Raw genomic sequence first — 18,508 nt, 5'->3', positions numbered from 1 at the left:
GTCCTAATATTTTGCTACTATATTTCTGTTATTTTTGTAAAACGTTAGTCCCTCCTAGCCTCACTTTCACCGTTAAGATACCAAACTGCACAGCAGACAGATCCCGCAACACACGCAATTTGGACGCTGACGTGTCAACGAAAATGACTACTCGAAACAGACGAGGGTCTGAACAGGAGTAAAACGCGAGGGAGCACTGTGGTACATTCACTTGTCTCCAGTAATCAATTGATACAAGAAAGGGGCTTGAGAGGGTGACATTACAAATTGGCTGGCGAAGGTTTTGGCCGAAACAACAAATTTAGCAAGGTTGAGTACATTGAAGAAACTGTGTTGTTTCTGTGGAAAGTGAAGTGTCCTATTTGGCACGATCTTTCGACTCTCATTCTTTTTAAGGATTAAGCGGATGTTTCAGCCCCTTCCCCTCTCCCATAGTTCCAGTGATGTTCCGATGAATGTAGCCAGAGTGCTACAGATTTTGTATAACTGAGGTGGAAGCTGTGAGTGTTAAAACTTGTATCACAGGTCCATGCGACTGTATTAATTCTTATGAAAACGAATTCACAGGTACAGCAGTGAACGAAGCTGGACTGGGCCCATCGATTACCACTTCTTCCACAGACGGTGTCGCATGGCCTCAGCTAGCGACCTGTCACGATTGGAGCTTATGTACAGTGCCAGGGAGCATTTCTCCTTTCGACCAAGTGGTTATCAACCCCCATCATTATCATAATCGACTTTACTGCGTATTAGATGAAATGTATTGGCAGTTGCGAATATGAACAAACTTCAGCTATCTAACGGAAGGTCGACAATGGAAATGTGTGCCCGATTAGGTCTCGAGCCCTCATTTCCCGCTTATCGCAATTGGGCGCCTACCACGAAGCTACACGAACAAGACTTACGACAAGGCCCGAACATCCATATGTCGTCAGCTATGTGTCTACAACTTGTACTCGTACATCCGTTATGTACACTACAGGAAATTAAAATTGTTACACCAAGAAGAAATGCAGATTATAAACGGGTATTGATTCGACAAATATATTATACTAGAAATGACATGTGATTACATTTGCACGCAATTTGGGTGCATAGATCCTGAGAAATCAGCATCCAGAACAACCACCTCTGGTCGTAATAACGGCCTTGATACGCCTGGGATTTGAGTCAAACAGAGCTTGGATGGCTTCTACAGGTACAGCTGTCCATGCAGCTTCAACACGATACCACAGTTCACCAAGAGTAGTGACTGGCGTATTGGGACGAACCAGTTGCACGGCCACCATTGACCAAACGTTTTCAATTGGTGAGAGATATGAAGAATGTGCTGGCCAGGGCAGCAGTCGGACATTTTCTGTATCCAGAAAGACCCGTACAGGACGTGCAACATGCAATATCCAGCTCAAATGTAGGGTTTCGCAGGGATCGAATAAAGGGTAGAGCCACGGGTCGTAACACATCTGAAATGTAACGTCCACTGTTCAAAGTGCCGTCAATGCGAACAAGAGGTGACCGAGACGTGTAACCAATGGCACCCCATACCATCAGACCGGGTGATACGCCAGTATGACGATGACGAATACACGCTTCCAATGTGCGTTCACCGCGATGTCGCCAAACACGGATGGGGCCATCATAACACGGATGCAGCCATCATGATGCTGTAAACAGAACCTGTATTCATCCGAAAAAATGACGTTTCGCCATTCGTGAAGCCAGGTTCGTCGTTGAGTACACCATCGCAGGCGCTCTTGTCTGTGATGCAGTGTCAATGGCAACCGCACCCATGATGTCCGAGCTGATAATCCATGCTGCTGCAAACGTCGTCGAACTGTTCGTACATATGGTTGTTGTCATGCAAACGTCCTCATCTGTTGACTCAGGGATCGAGAAGTGGCTGCACAATCCATTAAAGCCATGCGGATAAGATGCCTGTCATCTCGACTGCTAGTGATACGACTCCATTGGGATTCAGCACGGCGTTCTGTATTAACCTCCTGAACCCACCGATTTCATATTCTGCTAACAGTCATTGGATCTCGACCAACGCAAGCAGCAAGGTCGCGATACGATAAACCGCAATCGCGGTAGGCTGCAATGAGACCTTTATCAAAGTCGGAAACGTGATGGTACGCATTTCTCCTCCTTACACGAGGCATGACAACACCGGTACACCAGGTGACGCCGGTCACCTGCTCTTTGTGTATGAGAAATCGGTTGGAAACTTTCCTCCTGTCAGCATGTTGTAGGTGTCGGCACCGGCGCCAACCTTCTTTGAATGCTCTGAAAAGCTAATTATTTGCATATCATAGCATCTTCTTCCTGAATTTCGCGTCTTTAGCACGTCATCTTCGTGGTGTACCAATTTTAATGGACAGTAGTGTATATTCCCGTACTGGGGAAAGTACGAGAGCAGGTTGTAGACACATCGTTGATGACATATGAAAGTTTTGGTCTGACCGTGAGTCACGCTCGGATAAACGGGAAGTCCGAGTTCGAATCCCAGTCTGGCACAAATTTTCATCGTCGTCATGCGGGCATGTCCAAAGGAACATTGCATCGTAATTCGGAATAACAAAGGTACTGCACTATCGTAAATATCTTACTACTGCGAATTGTCGTAGATTTGTCACGAAAAACATACTTGCCTCATTATGACTGCAGATAAAAATGTTGTGAGCTTTGACCACACAGCAAGCCAGTCGCGGCCTTTGGCACTTAATTATTGAAGACTCTGTCATGTCTTAAATTACTTCGGAAATACCTGAGATTAACAGCGTAGGTAGTTCACTCTGCATTTCAATGGAACTCTTTTTATGTCCATAGTTATGAAAACCAACGACCCGCCAGGGCAGCAGCGGAGAGCGCTAACGCGCTGCGTCCTGGACTCGGGTAGGCGCGCCGGCCCCAGATCGAATCCGCCCGGCCTGGATGTGGTTTTTAGGCGGTTTCCCACATCCCGCTGGGTGCATACCGGGCGGGTCTCCACGTCCCGCCTCAGTTACACGACTCGCAGACATTTGAAACTGTTCGCACTATTAGATGACTTACACTAGATGCAGACAGCTGGGGTACACTACTTCCGTCCCGGAGGGGGGGGGGGGGGGGGGGGGGGCTCGGGGTGGCGGCAGGAAGGGCATCCGGCCACACTCTGCCACTAACACTGCCAAATCCGTCATAACAAAGCCAACCCCGTGTTGGAGCGGAACAAAGTCCCGAGAAAGAAAGAAAGAAAGTTGTGAATACCAACATCAGTTGTGGTCTCACGAAGCCGCCACACATTGTCGCCTTGTATTGTGAAGCCGACTTGGTTTGAGGAGCAAGGCCCGTGTCGGGTGCTCTCATGTTGTGTTCAAATTAGAGGCGAGCAGCGGAGCGGAGTCCACTGCCCGTGTAAGCGCACCGCTGCACGCCACTGCTAAGAACATAGCGACACGCAATAGCCACTGCGCTAATGTTATTCCGGTTGAAACCGCTAATGTTCCGAACATGCCGAGAAGAAGGACGGAACAGACACAGCCGCGTGCGATAAAAGTCTGCAAACCACAACAGACGATCACAAAACGGGAGGCTGACACAGCAGTGATAGGAGGCGTAAATCTCGGGTGATTTTCAGCACCCAAGAGAGCGCTCACCACTAGCAGAGTTTACAGCTTCCTTGCCCTGACACCAGCAACAAATCTAATATCTGAAGAGAAAGTTTTTAAAACAGTGAAGGAATATTACTATTTTATTAATCCTCTGATGCAATTACTATGGATGATACACCGAGTTACTAATCCTGAAGTGAAACTCTGAATCTCTTCTCCACCAGTGGCCATTAGAATTGCTACACCACCAAGATGACACGCTACAGACGCGAAATTTAACCGACAGGAAGAAGATGCTGTGATATGCAAATCATTAGCTTTTCAGAGCATTCACACAAGGTTGACGCCGGTGGCGACACCCACAACGTGCTGACATGAGGAAAGTTTCCAACCGATTTCTCATACACAAACAGCAGTTGACCGGCGTTGCCTACTGAAACGTTGTTGTCATGCCTCGTGTAAGGAGGAGAAATGAGTACCATCACGTTTCCGACTTTGATAAAGGTCGGATTGTAGGCTATAGCGTTTGCGGTTTATCGTATCGCGACATTGCTCCTCGCGTTGGTCGAGATCCAATGACTGTTAGCAATATATGGAATCGGTGGGTTGAGGAGGGTAATACGCAACGCCGTACTGGATCCCAACGGCCTCGTATCTCTAGCAGTCGAGATGACAGCCATCTTATCCGCATGGCTATAATGGATCGTGCAGCCGCGTCTCGATCCCTGAGTCAACAGATGTAAGACAACAACCATCTGCACGAACATTTCAAAAATGGTTCAACTGGCTCTGAGCGCTATGGGACTCAACTGCTGTGGTCATCAGTCCCCTAGAACTTAGAACTACTTAAACCTAACTAACCTAAGGACATCACACACATCCATGCCCGAGGCAGGATTCGAACCTGCGACCGTAGCAGACGCACGGTTCCGGACTGCGCGCCTAGAACCGCGAGACCACCGCGGCCGGCACGAACAGTTCGACGACGTTTGCAGCAATATGGACTATCAGCTCGGAGACCATGGCTGCGGTTACCAATGGCGCTGCATCACAGACAGGAGCGCCTGCGATGGTGTACGAACTTGGGTGCACGAATGACAAAACGTCATTTTTTTCGGATGAATCCAGTTTGTGTTTACAGCATTATGATGGTCGCATCCATGTTTGGCGACATCGCGGTGAACGCACATTGGAAGCGTGTATTCGTCATCGTCATACTGGCGTATCACCCGGCCTGATGGTATGGAGTGCCATTGGTTACACGTCTCGGTCACCTCTTGTTCGCATTGACGGCACTTTGAACAGTGGACGTTACATTTCAGATGTGTTACGACCCGTGGCTCTACCTTTCCTTCGACCCCTGCGAAACCATACATTTCAGCAGGATAATGCACGACCGCGTGTTCAGGTCCTGTACGGGCCTTTTTGGATACAGAAAATGTTCGACTGCTGCCCTGACCAGCACATTCTCCTGATCTCTCACCAATTGAAAACGTCTGGTCAATGGTGGCCGAGCAACTGGCTCGTCACAATACGCTAGTCACTACTCATGGTGAACTGTGGTATCGTGTTGAAGCTGCATGGGCAGCTGTACCTGTAGACGCCATCCAAGCTCTGTTTGACTCAATGCCCAGGCGTATCAAGGTCGTTATTAAGGCCAGAGGTGGTTGTTCTTGGTAATGATTTCTCAGGATCTATGCACCCAAGTTTCAAAAATGGTTCAAATTTCTATGAACACTATGCGACTTAACTTCTGAGGTCATCAGTCGACTAGAACTTAGGACCAGTTAAACCTAACTATTCTAAGGACATCACACACTTCCATGCTCGAGGCAGGTTTCGAACCCGCGACCGTAGCGGTCGCTCGGTTCCAGACTGTAGCTCCTAGAACCGTACGGCCACTTCGCATGACCTACGCAGCCGAATTGCGTGAAAATGTAGTCACATGTCAGTTCTAGTATAATATATTTGTCCAATGAATACCTATTTATCATCTGCATTTCTTCTTGGTGTAGCAATTTTAATGGCCAGTAGTGTATTTATTTTTGGCGATGACATTAAACGTTAACTGTATAATTATATTATTTAACTGCAACCGAGGCTGAACCTTTACTATAAAGACCAACAAGGTCACTGATCTCTGTAAAGCACGGTGGCAGGGTGATAATTATTGAACTACATGACAAAAATGTAAATTAGTTACAAAACACAGCGTGCACACGATTTATTCAATATGTGGTAGTCACTGCAGGTTTCTGGATTTAGATTATGACATGTTACATATGGCTGCCATCATTGGCGATGATGTTGCGCAGACGAATAGCGGAATTCGTCCCGCCATCCGCTCAAGTGTCGTTAAATAGATCCCGTCGATGGCCTGAATGGCTGTTTTCAGCTCAACAATAGTTCTGGGACTATTGCTGTACGCCTTGTCTTTAATATAGCCCCATAAAAAACAGCCGCATGTCTGCTGATCCGGGGAATATGGCGGCCAACAAGGCCCATGCCAGTTGCCTCTGGGTACCCCAGAATGAGAATCTGGTTCCCAAGGTGCTTCTCCTGGACATTACTCTCCTACTTCGTTGGGGTCGAGCTCTGACTTCCATGAACCATATCTTGTTAAAATCGGGGTCACGTGATGAGGCTGAAGTCATCTTCAGTAGTCACTGTGCCGTCAAGGAATGTGGCACCGATTATTCCGTGACTGGACACTGCACACCACACAGTCACCCATTGAGGGTGAAGAGACTACTCGATCGCAAAATGCACATCTCAGTCCCCCAAATGCGCCAATTTTGCTTATTGATGAAGCCATCGAAATGAAAGTCGGCTTCGCCGCTAAGCCAAATCATGCATGCGCATACTAATTTCCATCGTGCCCCACGGCCATCCATGAAGTTAAACGTCGTAACTCAAATCGGTCAGAAATTATAACGCTATTATCTCATATAGTTTGAGAGATTGTAGGGCACTCTCATTTCTGATACGGTGTCATGCCGCTTAACGTTCTTAGGAAAGATTATCTTTATTACGATCTAACTTCATAGAGCATGATGAAATGGTGGGCAATACTTAATGCTTTTGCTTGTGTGCTCTGGTCAACGAAAGGCAGTAAGCTTTACCTGTGTTCAAAGGAATAGGGTGCCGATTTATACGACTGCAGTAAAAGCGTACGGCGGCTGAGCGCCGAGGGGAGCGGTTTTTTTTGCAGAACCTGGGTGAAAACATTTCGGAACTGCCGAGTTCCGCAGTCTCATAATGCAGACATGTTGGATGGCGCCGATCGGTCGCTAGTCGTGTCCAGGTAGGCTGACTAGTGCCTTGGAGATGCTGCTGCAATAGGCAAGGCATTGAAGACCGGCAATAAAGCAGAGGATGGGTCCTTGTTAGGCAGGAGACCTATGATACGCCTGTGAGCTTTCTGCAAACTTCTGTGGGACAGGTCACTGGCGCCCAGGCGTCCAGACTCTGTTACAAAACATACTTGTGAAGGCACAAGTTTTTTAGCGAGCTTTTAGCCATTCTTTGGAAACTTCGAAAATGGACGGAACAGGGGAGATAATCTTTTTATGGAGGGCTGCGGTTCCATCCTGGTCATGTTGTTAGCAAAAGAAAGAGGCCGCAAAGCTGAATCTTTTTTTCTCTTCTGCCAATTAACTTTAAAGTCTCTGATGGGTAAAATTGGTGTACGCAGAGTCAGGAGCGGTCTCCCATCTTAGAATGCGGCGCTGCAGCTAATGATTAGCTTGTGCTAAAGTGGGAGTATTCTAAGATGTAAATGTGCTTTGTTACCAAGCTGTCTAGGAAAGTGGAGAGAAAGAGGAGTAGTCACTCTTGTACTCTCTTCGCTAGTAAAGAACTGGAGGTCTCTGCCTAAATGGTGAGACTTGTGTCTTTTGCTAGTGTGCCACTTAGAGCCTGTGCAAGTCACCTTCTGAACCATCAGAGTTACTGCTTCCAGCATCATGCAGACAACGAGTGATGCGTGGATGTACTTACTTATCTTGAGTAGGCCCTCTAAACATTTGACATGTTCCGTCACGCATAATCGTGGGTCAGAGTCAAATTGCTATGACAGACCAGCAAACGGGTCCACCTGCACACTGGAATCCACTGGGGTTTCAGGGGCTCATAGGGAATTACCTGCATTCCGAATTAGCCGAATGCGAGACCGCGTACTTGCATTTTTCGGGCGCGTACCATTAATAACAGGTTGCTGCCGTCCATCACTTCAGGCCCCGAACGCACCGCAGTGTGCCTCCCTGACCAGGGAAAGGGTCACGTATTCGCTGCTACGGCGTAGGGCTCCAATATATGTCCTCAGCACCCTGTTCTTTCGAGCCGTATTTTTCCTTTTGGAATATTGGAGTATAGATGCTTGATGGTGGCATCGTTTTTGTGCCATTCCCCGGATTCATATGTATGAAGTCACATAAAACGATTAATGTTCTGGTTAGTGACGTGTATCGATCCCCAGCTGATCACTTTGTCCATCTTAGACCCCATACAAGTGAAAGCGATTGTCAAATGAAAATGATTGTATGTCGCTTCTTTTGCCATTTTTTTGTATTGTGATGTTAATAATGAATAAGTCTATTGTTATTTAGATCACAACTCCTCCCTGTGTTCTGATTAGCATTACCTTTGCCATTTTTATTGAAGTCCAGATTATAAAAGAATGTAACAAGTTTGAAAGTCCTCTCTGTCGACTGCCTTCGTAGATGATAGGCGTCGCTCTGTGGCTTCGATTAACTTCATATGGGGGTAAAGCACTTTACAAAGTAAGTTAAACATTTCGTTCCGCGCTAAGACCAGTTAGCAGTGTTTCCCGCACACACAGGTTTGCTGCGGTACTGTTAACAGGTGCATTACAGTGTGGGCGTCAAATGGTGCCTCAAGTACCAGTGTACTCCAAAGTTCAAGTGAGCGGAACAGTACGATTCTTGTGGGCCGAACATCTAAATTGTACACAGATTTATTGTAAAAATCTGGCGGTTTTGGGGCCAAATGCAGTATAGCATCTGGCAGTAGATAAATGGAGCCAACAGTTTGACCGAGGCCACCCAGGCGTGAGTCATCTGATCAATTAGGAAGGCCACCGACGTCAGTCATAGGCGGTAATCCCCAGGCAATCAGAGAACTGATTCACAGATTGTCCAACGATCCAACGATGAGGATGTTCACACAGCGGTTCTCGAATGGCTCCGTGACCAAGGAGAGGATTTCTGTAGCCTAGGAACGGATCGATTAGTAGAATGTTCTGACCGTCGTTTACAATACCTCGGTGACTATGTTGAAAAATAGGGTCATGTGCCTAAGTCACCCTGAAGTACAGTGCAGCACTCAGTAAGAGTTAATTGGCCTACCGTTTTATAATAAACTAGTCACTTCAACACAAAATTTATTGCGACAGTGTTACCCTCTCCCTGAACACAAATTAGTATCAATCTCCAACAGTGGTAAATATCTCTACCTGACAAAATCCTGCTAACAACTGACAAATCATTACGATAAGGACACTAACACATTTCGAAATATTTTCGGACCCAAATGAATTTATTTCTCGTTACTAAAACAAATACAGATTTCATTTATTTCGTAGCTACTGTCATCTGAAGATTTTTGTTATTTCATTTCATCCAACGGAACCTGCCAGCAGTTATTGTAAGCCTGAGAAACGGTATGTAGCCGCTTCTTTCGCAGTCGGTAATACTCTCAATAGTGTCAGTAATGAACTGGAAAGAAAATATTGCCGGCTTATGACATCACTAGCACTACTAATAGTGAGGAGGGGGGGGGGGGTGGCACGTAAATAAAAAACTAGCGGTATTACAGTCTAATCTTCTTGGCAGTGCTTTCCAAAAATTCCTTTCCTTGCGGATTCTGCAAAGAGAATTATTTCTTATATTCTCGGTCTACAAGAAGAGCAGCAGAAGTGATACGCAAAACTACCGTCCAATGTCCTTGTAGAGTATCCTGTTCGTTGTAGAATTTTAGATCATGTTTTGAGTCCAAATGTAATGAGCTGTCTCGAACAGAACGGCCTCCTCCAAGAATAGCTGCATGGATTCAGAAAACGTAGGTCACATGAACCGTAACTCGAGCTTTTTTCACATGACATACTGAAAGCCATGAGTCAATACACTCAGATGCGGTGGCGTCGCCGTATAAAAGATAATTGTTGATTTTTAGTTTTTATTTGCATGAACGCTGACTGATCAACTCAGTTAATTGAAATACAAACGAGATCTGTGGATATTTTGTTTTGATTTGCATGAATGTTGACTGACCACTTGAATTAAATGAAATGGTAGATTAAAGTGATCCAGTGGTATAATTACGCAATAAATTTTAAGAATTAACTAAAAAATCTGCAAATCACCTGACTCTCTTAATTTTACAACAAACGATCAAAAAGTCGACGAGCAGAGTATAAGCCTCGGCCAGGAAAAAACAGTACAGATTCAAATTAACTGTTTCTTTTGGGCATATGGAAGGCTGAAAGTAGGTGACGAACAGCGTAAACACATTAGTATTCAGATAACTTATCAGATTATAGGATTATCATTTCTTAACAATAATCTTCTACTTGATACGAAAAATATGTGTCCCTATAAACATTTGTTGTTGTTGTTGTCTTCAGTCCTGAGACTGGTTTGATGCAGCTCTCCATGCTACTCTATCCTGTGCAAGCTGCTTCATCTCCCAGTACCTACTGCAACCTACATCCTTCTGAATCTACTTAGTGTACTCATTTCTCGGTCTCCCTCTACGATTTTTACCCTCCACGCTGCCCTCCAATGCTAAATTTGTGATCCCTTGATGCCTCAAAACATGTCCTACCAACCGATCCCTTCTTCTAGTCAAGTTGTGCCACAAACTTCTCTTCTCCCCAATCCTATTCAATACCTCCTCATTAGTTACGTGATCTATCCACCTTATCTTCAGTATTCTTCTGTAGCACCACATTTCGAAAGCTTCTATTCTCTTCTTGTCCAAACTAGTTATCGTCCATGTTTCACTTCCATACATGGCTACACTCCAAACAAATACTTTCAGAAACGACTTCCTGATACATAAATCTATATTCGATGTTAACAAATTTCTCTTCTTCAGAAATGCTTTCCTTGCCATTGCCAGTCTACATTTTATATCCTCTCTACTTCGACCATCATCAGTTATTTTACTTCCTAAATAGCAAAACTCCTTTACTACTTTAAGTGTCTCATTTCCTAATCTAATTCCCTCAGCATCACCCGATTTAATTTGACTACATTCCATTATCCTCGTTTTGCTTTTGTTGATGTTCATCTTATATCCTCCTTTCAAGACACTGTCCATTCCGTTCAACTGCTTTTCCAAGTCCTTTGCCGTCTCTGACAGAATTACAATGTCATCGGCGAACCTCAAAGTTTTTACTTCGTCTCCATGAATTTTAATACCTACTCCAAATTTTTCTTTTGTTTCCTTTACTGCTTGCTCAATATACAGATTGAATAACATCGGGGAGAGGCTACAACCCTGTCTCACTCCTTTCCCAACCACTGCTTCCCTTTCATGCCCCTCGACTCTTATGACTGCCAACTGGTTTCTGTACAAATTGTAAATAGCCTTTCGCTCCCTGTATTTTACCCCTGCCACCTTTAGAATTTGAAAAAGAGTATTCCAGTCAACATTGTCAAAAGCTTTCTCTAAGTCTACAAATGCTAGAAACGTAGGTTTGCCTTTTCTTAATCTTTCTTCTAAGATAAGTCGTAAGGTCAGTATTGCCTCACGTGTTCCAACATTTCGACGGAATCCAAACTGATCCTCCCCGAGGTCTGCATCTACCAGTTTTTCCATTCGTATGTAAAGAATTCGCGTTAGTATTTTGCAGCCGTGGCTTATTAAACTGATAGTTCGGTAATTTTCACATCTGTCAGCACCTGCTTTCTTTGGGATTGGAATTATTATATTCTTCTTGAAGTCTGAGGGTATTTCGCCTGTCTCATACATCTTGCTCACCAGCTGGTAGAGTTTTGTCATGACTGGCTCTCCCAAGGCCGTCAGTAGTTCTAATGGAATGTTGTCTACTCCGGGGGCCTTGTTTCGACTCAGGTCTTTCAGTGCTCTGTCAAACTCTTCACGCAGTATCGTATCTCCCATTTCGTCTTCATCTACATCCTCTTCTATTTCCATAATATTGTCCTCAAGTACATCGCCCTTGTATAAACCTTCTATATACTCCTTCCACCTTTCTGCCTTCCCTTCTTTGCTTAGAACTGGGCTGCCATCTGAGCTCTTGATATTCATACACGTGGTTCTCTTCTCTCCAAAGGTCTCTTTAATTTTCCTGTAGGCAGTATCTATCTTACCCCTAGTGAGATAAGCTTCTAGATCCTTACATTTGTCCTCTAGCCATCCCTGTTTAGCCATTTTGCACTTCCTGTCGATCTCATTTTTGAGACGTTTGTATTCCTTTTTGCCTGCTTCATTTACTGCATTTTTATATTTTCTCCTTTCATCAATTAAATTCAATATTTCTTCTGTTACCCAAGGATTTCTAGCAGCCCTCGTCTTTGTACCTACTTTATCCTCTGCTGCCTTCACTACTACATCCCTCAGAGCTACCCATTCTTCTTCTACTGTATTTCTTTCCCCTATTCCTGTCAATTGTTCCCTTATGCTCTCTCTGAAAGTCTGTACAGCCTCTGGTTCTTTCAGTTTATCTAGGTCCCATCTCCTTAATTTCCCACATTTTTGCAGTTTCTTCAGTTTTAATCTACAGGTCATAACCAATAGATTGTGGTCAGAGTCCACATCTGCCCCTGGAAATGTCTTACAACTTAAAACCTGGTTCCTAAATCTCTGTCTTACCATTATATAATCTATCTGATTCCTTTTAGTATCTCCAGGGTTCTTCCACGTATACAACCTTCTTTCATGATTCTTAAACCAAGTGTTATTTACGCAAAGGAAATCGCCGTATGATGTACCGTAGAGAACGGGCATTGGCTTGTGTGGAACAAGTTAGCAATAAGTTACTAGCAATGAGAGTGAAGCTCAGTTAAAATTGGACTGAACATTTGTTAAATCCAGAATTTCAGATAGAAAAGCACTAAAAATGTACCTAAGAATATAACAGGTTGCCGCAGCCCGATTTAATAAGGAACTGGGCACGAAACTTAACAAAACAACTTGCCTCCTGGGCTCATAAATCATTGATAACTCGTAAAATAAGTATAGTTTCATGGGTAGGTATCACAGACGGACTTCCACGTCCATACTGACACCATAGAGAGAAAATAAAAGAGTTGAAACATACGCCAAAACCACATGTAAGCGGCAAAAACGTATGATCTCACCGGCCTAAGGCATCAGTGATGAACACAGAAAATTCATACCGTAGAACAGAATGAAAAATCACGGCATAAGAGATAGAGACTCAGTAATGAACAGATGCACGGATTCATCCTACAGACCAGAAAAGAACTACATGATCAGACAGGTTAATATGCAGAGTAAACCGTGAAAATTCCACAATTCCGAAAGCAATAAAAAGAATCTACAACAAACCACAAACTTAAAAGGACACTGCAATGCGGATATAACCACAACCTCAAATGTAAGCTAACCAAATCCTCTGGAAGGATCACAAAAAGAAGAATTCACGGAAAATTACGAACGGTGAGGTATACAGACCAGAAATATCACACACGCGAATGGGATTTAATTCGACGTCTACTGATAAAGAAAGGAACTGAAAAAACTATGACGTGGTGCATGTTACACAAAGCAATACTATGAGAAAACATGAAAATCCTGAGAAAATGATTATTCTGGCGAGAGATTTATCCACATAAAAATATTATTGCAAAGTAATTACAAACGAAATAGATTCAGAGAACTGAAGGCTGTCTAAACCATAATTTGAAACGTGGAATCAAGTAGAAAATACACACAAACGAACAGATAGATATAGCGAAATAAAAGGAAACTAACGAAAAGGACGAATTAAAATGCAATAAATCTAATACACACAACACATACACATTCACAAAAAAAAAAAGGAATCAGAAGCGCTAGCAAATCCAAGCATAATTCGTCCACCACACTTCCACATCCCTAAGTTCTGGATGAAACTACTTATAAATTTCGAATAATAGTAAAGACCCTAGCATTTGATGTCCTGAGTAAGCTATACCGCATGATTATACAGATTCAAGACTGCAAAAGAAAACTAGGATGAAACATTACAAAATCTCAATTACCGTAATTAATTTACTAAAGACGAGGTCTCATGAGCAACATAACCCACCAGGAATCCAGGGACGAGTGGCTCAGTACGCTAGCAAAATGGGGACCTGCACAGGTAGCGGAAGTGGCTAGAGAAACCCTTTTCGTACCGCGCCAACTTAAGCACAATAGCGCATCGACCAGAGGCAACCATGCCTCTTTGCCCCACTCTAATTTTACACAAGAGCTGACTAAAATACCACAGCAGCAGACGGAAAACATACTTACACACTTTGAACACGCAATACGCCTACAGATTATCTCACTGTCAAAGACGGGAGGAATGGGAGAGAAATGTAGAAATACAACTTTAGAATACCGTAAACAAGGATGTGAAAGGTAGAGGAAACACAGACGATTAATCTACATATATACGTCTAAACCAGACACAAAACAGACATGACTACAGAAAGTGTGTGAAGCCGTGGCTGATAAGGATACACTCAGCCGCTCACTCTTTATCCCGTCCGTAATTACTGAATGCTCCGAACAAGTGAGGTGCTAAAGGTATAGAAAATTAAACATTATGAAATGGCTCTCATAAAGACCTTCCAATTTCTTGACCCAGTATCACTCACAGGCTTATTATAGAAAGTTATATCGTACGGGGTATCAAGAGAAATTTCTGACTTCTCAAACAGGTCACAAAATGTTAACTTGTATGAAGAATGATCGACAAATGCTGAAGAAACTTCAAGTGTGCCCCAAGAAAGTGTGCTGAAGACGTTGCTGCTCATTTTGTATATTAATGATCTTGTAGTCAAAATAAGTAGTAACTTCAGACTTTTCACGGATGATGAAGTAGTCCACATGAGGCGCTCAAAAATTTTCCGTCTGTTGGTGTTAATACAACATACATGCGACGTAGCGCGACTCCGATGCGGGTATATAAGCACCGACACGTAGGCAAGGGATTAGTGTGGCATTCGTGCCGTTCCGATGTGCGTGCGGTAAATGACGAAACACGAACGATGGCGACGTTATTACCAAAATCGTTGAAACTGGACAAACTTGCTGCTAAGTCTTTTCTTGGCTACCGAAGGACAAACGCCGGTAGACTCCCTTCGGAGAACGAGGAATGTGTATGACCCATTATCGCGAAACGTCTGAGAAATCTGCGACAAGGTGTGCTGCTGCTGATGCATGTCCCTATATCGCAAATGCCGTAAGTAACGCAGAAGTTACGCCAACTGAAGTAGGAAATACCCGAGCACCCGCTCTACAGTCTTGACCTCCCTGCGCCGGCCTTTGTGACCGAGCGGTTCTAGGCGCTTCAGTCTGGAACAGCGCGACTGCTGCGGTCGCAGGTTCGAATACTGCCTCGGTCATTGATGTGTGTGATGTCCTTAGGTTAGTTAGGTTTAAGTAGTTCTAAGTCTAGGGGACTGATGACCTCAGATGTCAAGACCCATAGTACTCAGAGCCATTTGAACGTCTCTACTTGCTATTATCACGCCTTTGGTCGCTTCAAAAAGACCTTGAAGGGTCTATGATTTCTGTCGGACGAGGATGTGTATCAGGCAGCTACGGACTTCCTCACGCAACAGGACTCGTGTTTCACCAAACGGGTATCTTACACCTAGTGCATCGGTGGGATGCTTGCATAAGCGCTCAAGGCGATTTTGCCCGATTGGCATATTGATTCTGGACTGTACGGCAAGCGAAAGGAAACTTCTTGATCGCACTTTATATAATGAAAAACTGTCTAAAAATTGCTCAACTATTGAGATCTTGGGAGGATTTTGAAGTGATGCAAAGACTGACAACTTGCTTCAAAAGTTCAGACATGTAATATAGTTACTTCACAGAAGACAGAAAACCAATATCCTGTGACTGTAATATCAATCAGTCACAATCAGAATCATCCCTCATACAAATATCTAGGTGTAACAAATTGTGAGATGTGAAATATAATGATCACACAGACCCAGCTGTCGGTAAAGTAGGTGGTTGACCTCAGTTCAACACTGCGCAAATGTGTGGGATCCATACCAAAGAGGACCAAGAGGGGTATCGAACCTATACAAAGGAATGGAGCACGAAATTTAGAAAAATCTGAACTGGCGAACTCTTCAGAATAAGTGTTTATTATAAACTTGTGAGAACTAGTGTTAAGCGAAGAATCTAGGAATACGTGTAATCCTTCATATTGCTCCCGTAGTGAGTGCGCGGACAAGATTAGACTAATTACATCGCCCGTTTAAACAGTCATTATTTTACCTCTCCAATGCGAAAGAAAGGGAAGGAAACACGATGGTAAGTATGCCGCATACCTCACACTTCTTTGCAGAGTACACACTCCATTTAGATGTACAGGAGGTGGCTGTAGCCCGGTTGCGCTGGACCGGCCATCTGTTAGCTATAACTCTTATCACCAACGTTCACTGCAAACGTCCCAATCGAACTGAAGCAGAAATCTTCCAGCATAGCTCTCGAACCAGAATCCATCTCAGCAGAAGCTGCAATGTCTCATATCGGGAATAGCAGAAAATCTTTCTTGTTCAGCAACCTCCTTCTCACGGCGGGCGAACAATGTAAGGTATAATTCAAACTTTGTCATGTAACTAGTAAAATTATTATTTCTACTTGACGCAGCGGGTATCTCTAAATCATCAGCTCTTGAAGATACTCATTTTGATCAAAGTCTGTATTACTAAAAGGCTAAAACGCTGCACTCTTCCAGTTGCAAATTGGCTGCCTAACAACTTGCAGGGACAAAAATTTTGTTCTCAAAGTCTTCTATAATTACTGACTGAGTTTAAAAATGTAAAATAGTGTTGCAATCTACTCACTAAGGCATATAATCTTATGTTAAAGACTTTAAGCTGTAAGTCAAGTATTAAAGTTAGAAACTGTGTATGTCTTGGGCTAGCGTAGTTCACAACGCGCAAATTACCCATACTACGAGTTTCAAATGCCTCTGAGCACTATGGGACTTAACTTCTGAGGTCATAAGTCTCCTAGAACTTAGAACTACTTAAACCTAACTAACCTAAGGACATCACACACATCCATGACCGAGGCAGGATTCGAACCGGCGACCGTAGCGGTGGCACGGTTCCAGACTGTATAACGCCTAGAACCGCTCGGCCACCACGGCCGGCTACGAGTTTCACCCAGTATTTCAGAGAGAGAACACTTAGCAACTTCATTTACAAATAACTTCAAACCTTTTCGAAAGTTCTTCTCGCAGGCACTCCTTATAAAATTGTGGTGTCATCCGAAGAGCAAGATGCCAAACCACAGAATAGTACGCCACGAAGCGCCGACGATAGCAACGACGGCACAGCCGCGCCCGCTAAAACTTTGCTACGCCACCACAACTCGTCTCGTTAAAGCTGAGCAGAGGAACGCTTGACCCAGTTCGCAGTCGACGTTCAAGACGACAGCTTCGCCGTAAATAGGCCACCAGAGTATTAAATGTGAACGTTATGACAGTTTTCTTCAAGTGAAGGATCTTTTAAATTTGTCTATATCAAGTGATAAATAAACGGAGTATTCTATTCCTGTGGAAATGGATTGTACGAAGTTAAATAAATCTTCATAACTATAATGTAATGAAGTGAACTACTATTTTATACACTGAAGTGCCAAAGAAACGTATAGGCATGCGCATTCAAATACAGAGCTATATAAACAGGCATAACACGGCGCTGCCCTCGACAACGCCTATATAAGACAAGTGTCTGGCGCAGTTGTTACATCGGTTACTGCTGCTACAATGGCAGGTTATCAAGATTTAACTGTGTCTTAACAGACCATTCCACGAGTGTACTGTGAATCTCGAAGCCGAAGGGCCACTCATGCACCCTCGAAGGGTGCACGGCACAAAGCTTTACATGTATGAAGATGGTATCTGATATTATCTTCATATACATAGTCAAGGCTCACCGGCCATTTGACCACATTCTGTGCGGATGCACAAAGAGTGCCCGATCTCTTACGGGAGTCGGCAGTAAAGCCGCGAATAATGAGTATGATGGGCACGGGGACTATGAATATAGTGCGGAACAATAAGCTGTAGAAGTGGGTCTCACGCGAGGCGTGCCAGAAGTAAGTCCCTGCAGTCGCAATATGCTCTGCGTCCTCGGTGGCTCAGATGGATGGAGCGTCTGCCATGTAAGCAGGAGATTTCGCGTTCGAGTCCCGGTCAGGGCACACATTTTCAACTGTCCCCGTTGCTTACATCAACGACTGTATGCAGCTAAGGGTATTCATTTCAGTGTAGTTACAAAGCTTTACCCCTCGCCTGGGCTTGTCAACACCGGCATTGGACTGTTTATGACTGGAAACATGTTGCCTGGTCGGGCGAGTCCCATTTCAAATTGTATCGAGCAGATGGATGAGTACGGATATGGAGACAACCTCATGAATCCACGGAACCCACAAGGCAGCAGAGGACTGTTTAAGTTTTTGGAGGCTCTTTAATGGAGTAATGCGTGTGCAGTTAGAGTGATATCGGACCCCCTGATACGTCTAGATACGACTCTGACATGCCACACGGTCGTAGGCATCATGTCTGATCACCTGCATTCATTCATGTCCATTGTGCATTCCGACGGACTTGGGCAATTCCAGCAGGACAATGCAACACCCCAGACACCCAAAGTTGTTGCTAAATTTTGTCTCCAGGAACACTC

This window comes from Schistocerca gregaria, chromosome 1, assembly GCF_023897955.1.
Source record: "Schistocerca gregaria isolate iqSchGreg1 chromosome 1, iqSchGreg1.2, whole genome shotgun sequence".
Lineage (NCBI taxonomy): Eukaryota > Metazoa > Arthropoda > Insecta > Orthoptera > Acrididae > Schistocerca > Schistocerca gregaria.
The sequence above is the reverse complement of the archived record's forward strand: the minus strand, read 5'-3'. Positions refer to the sequence as shown.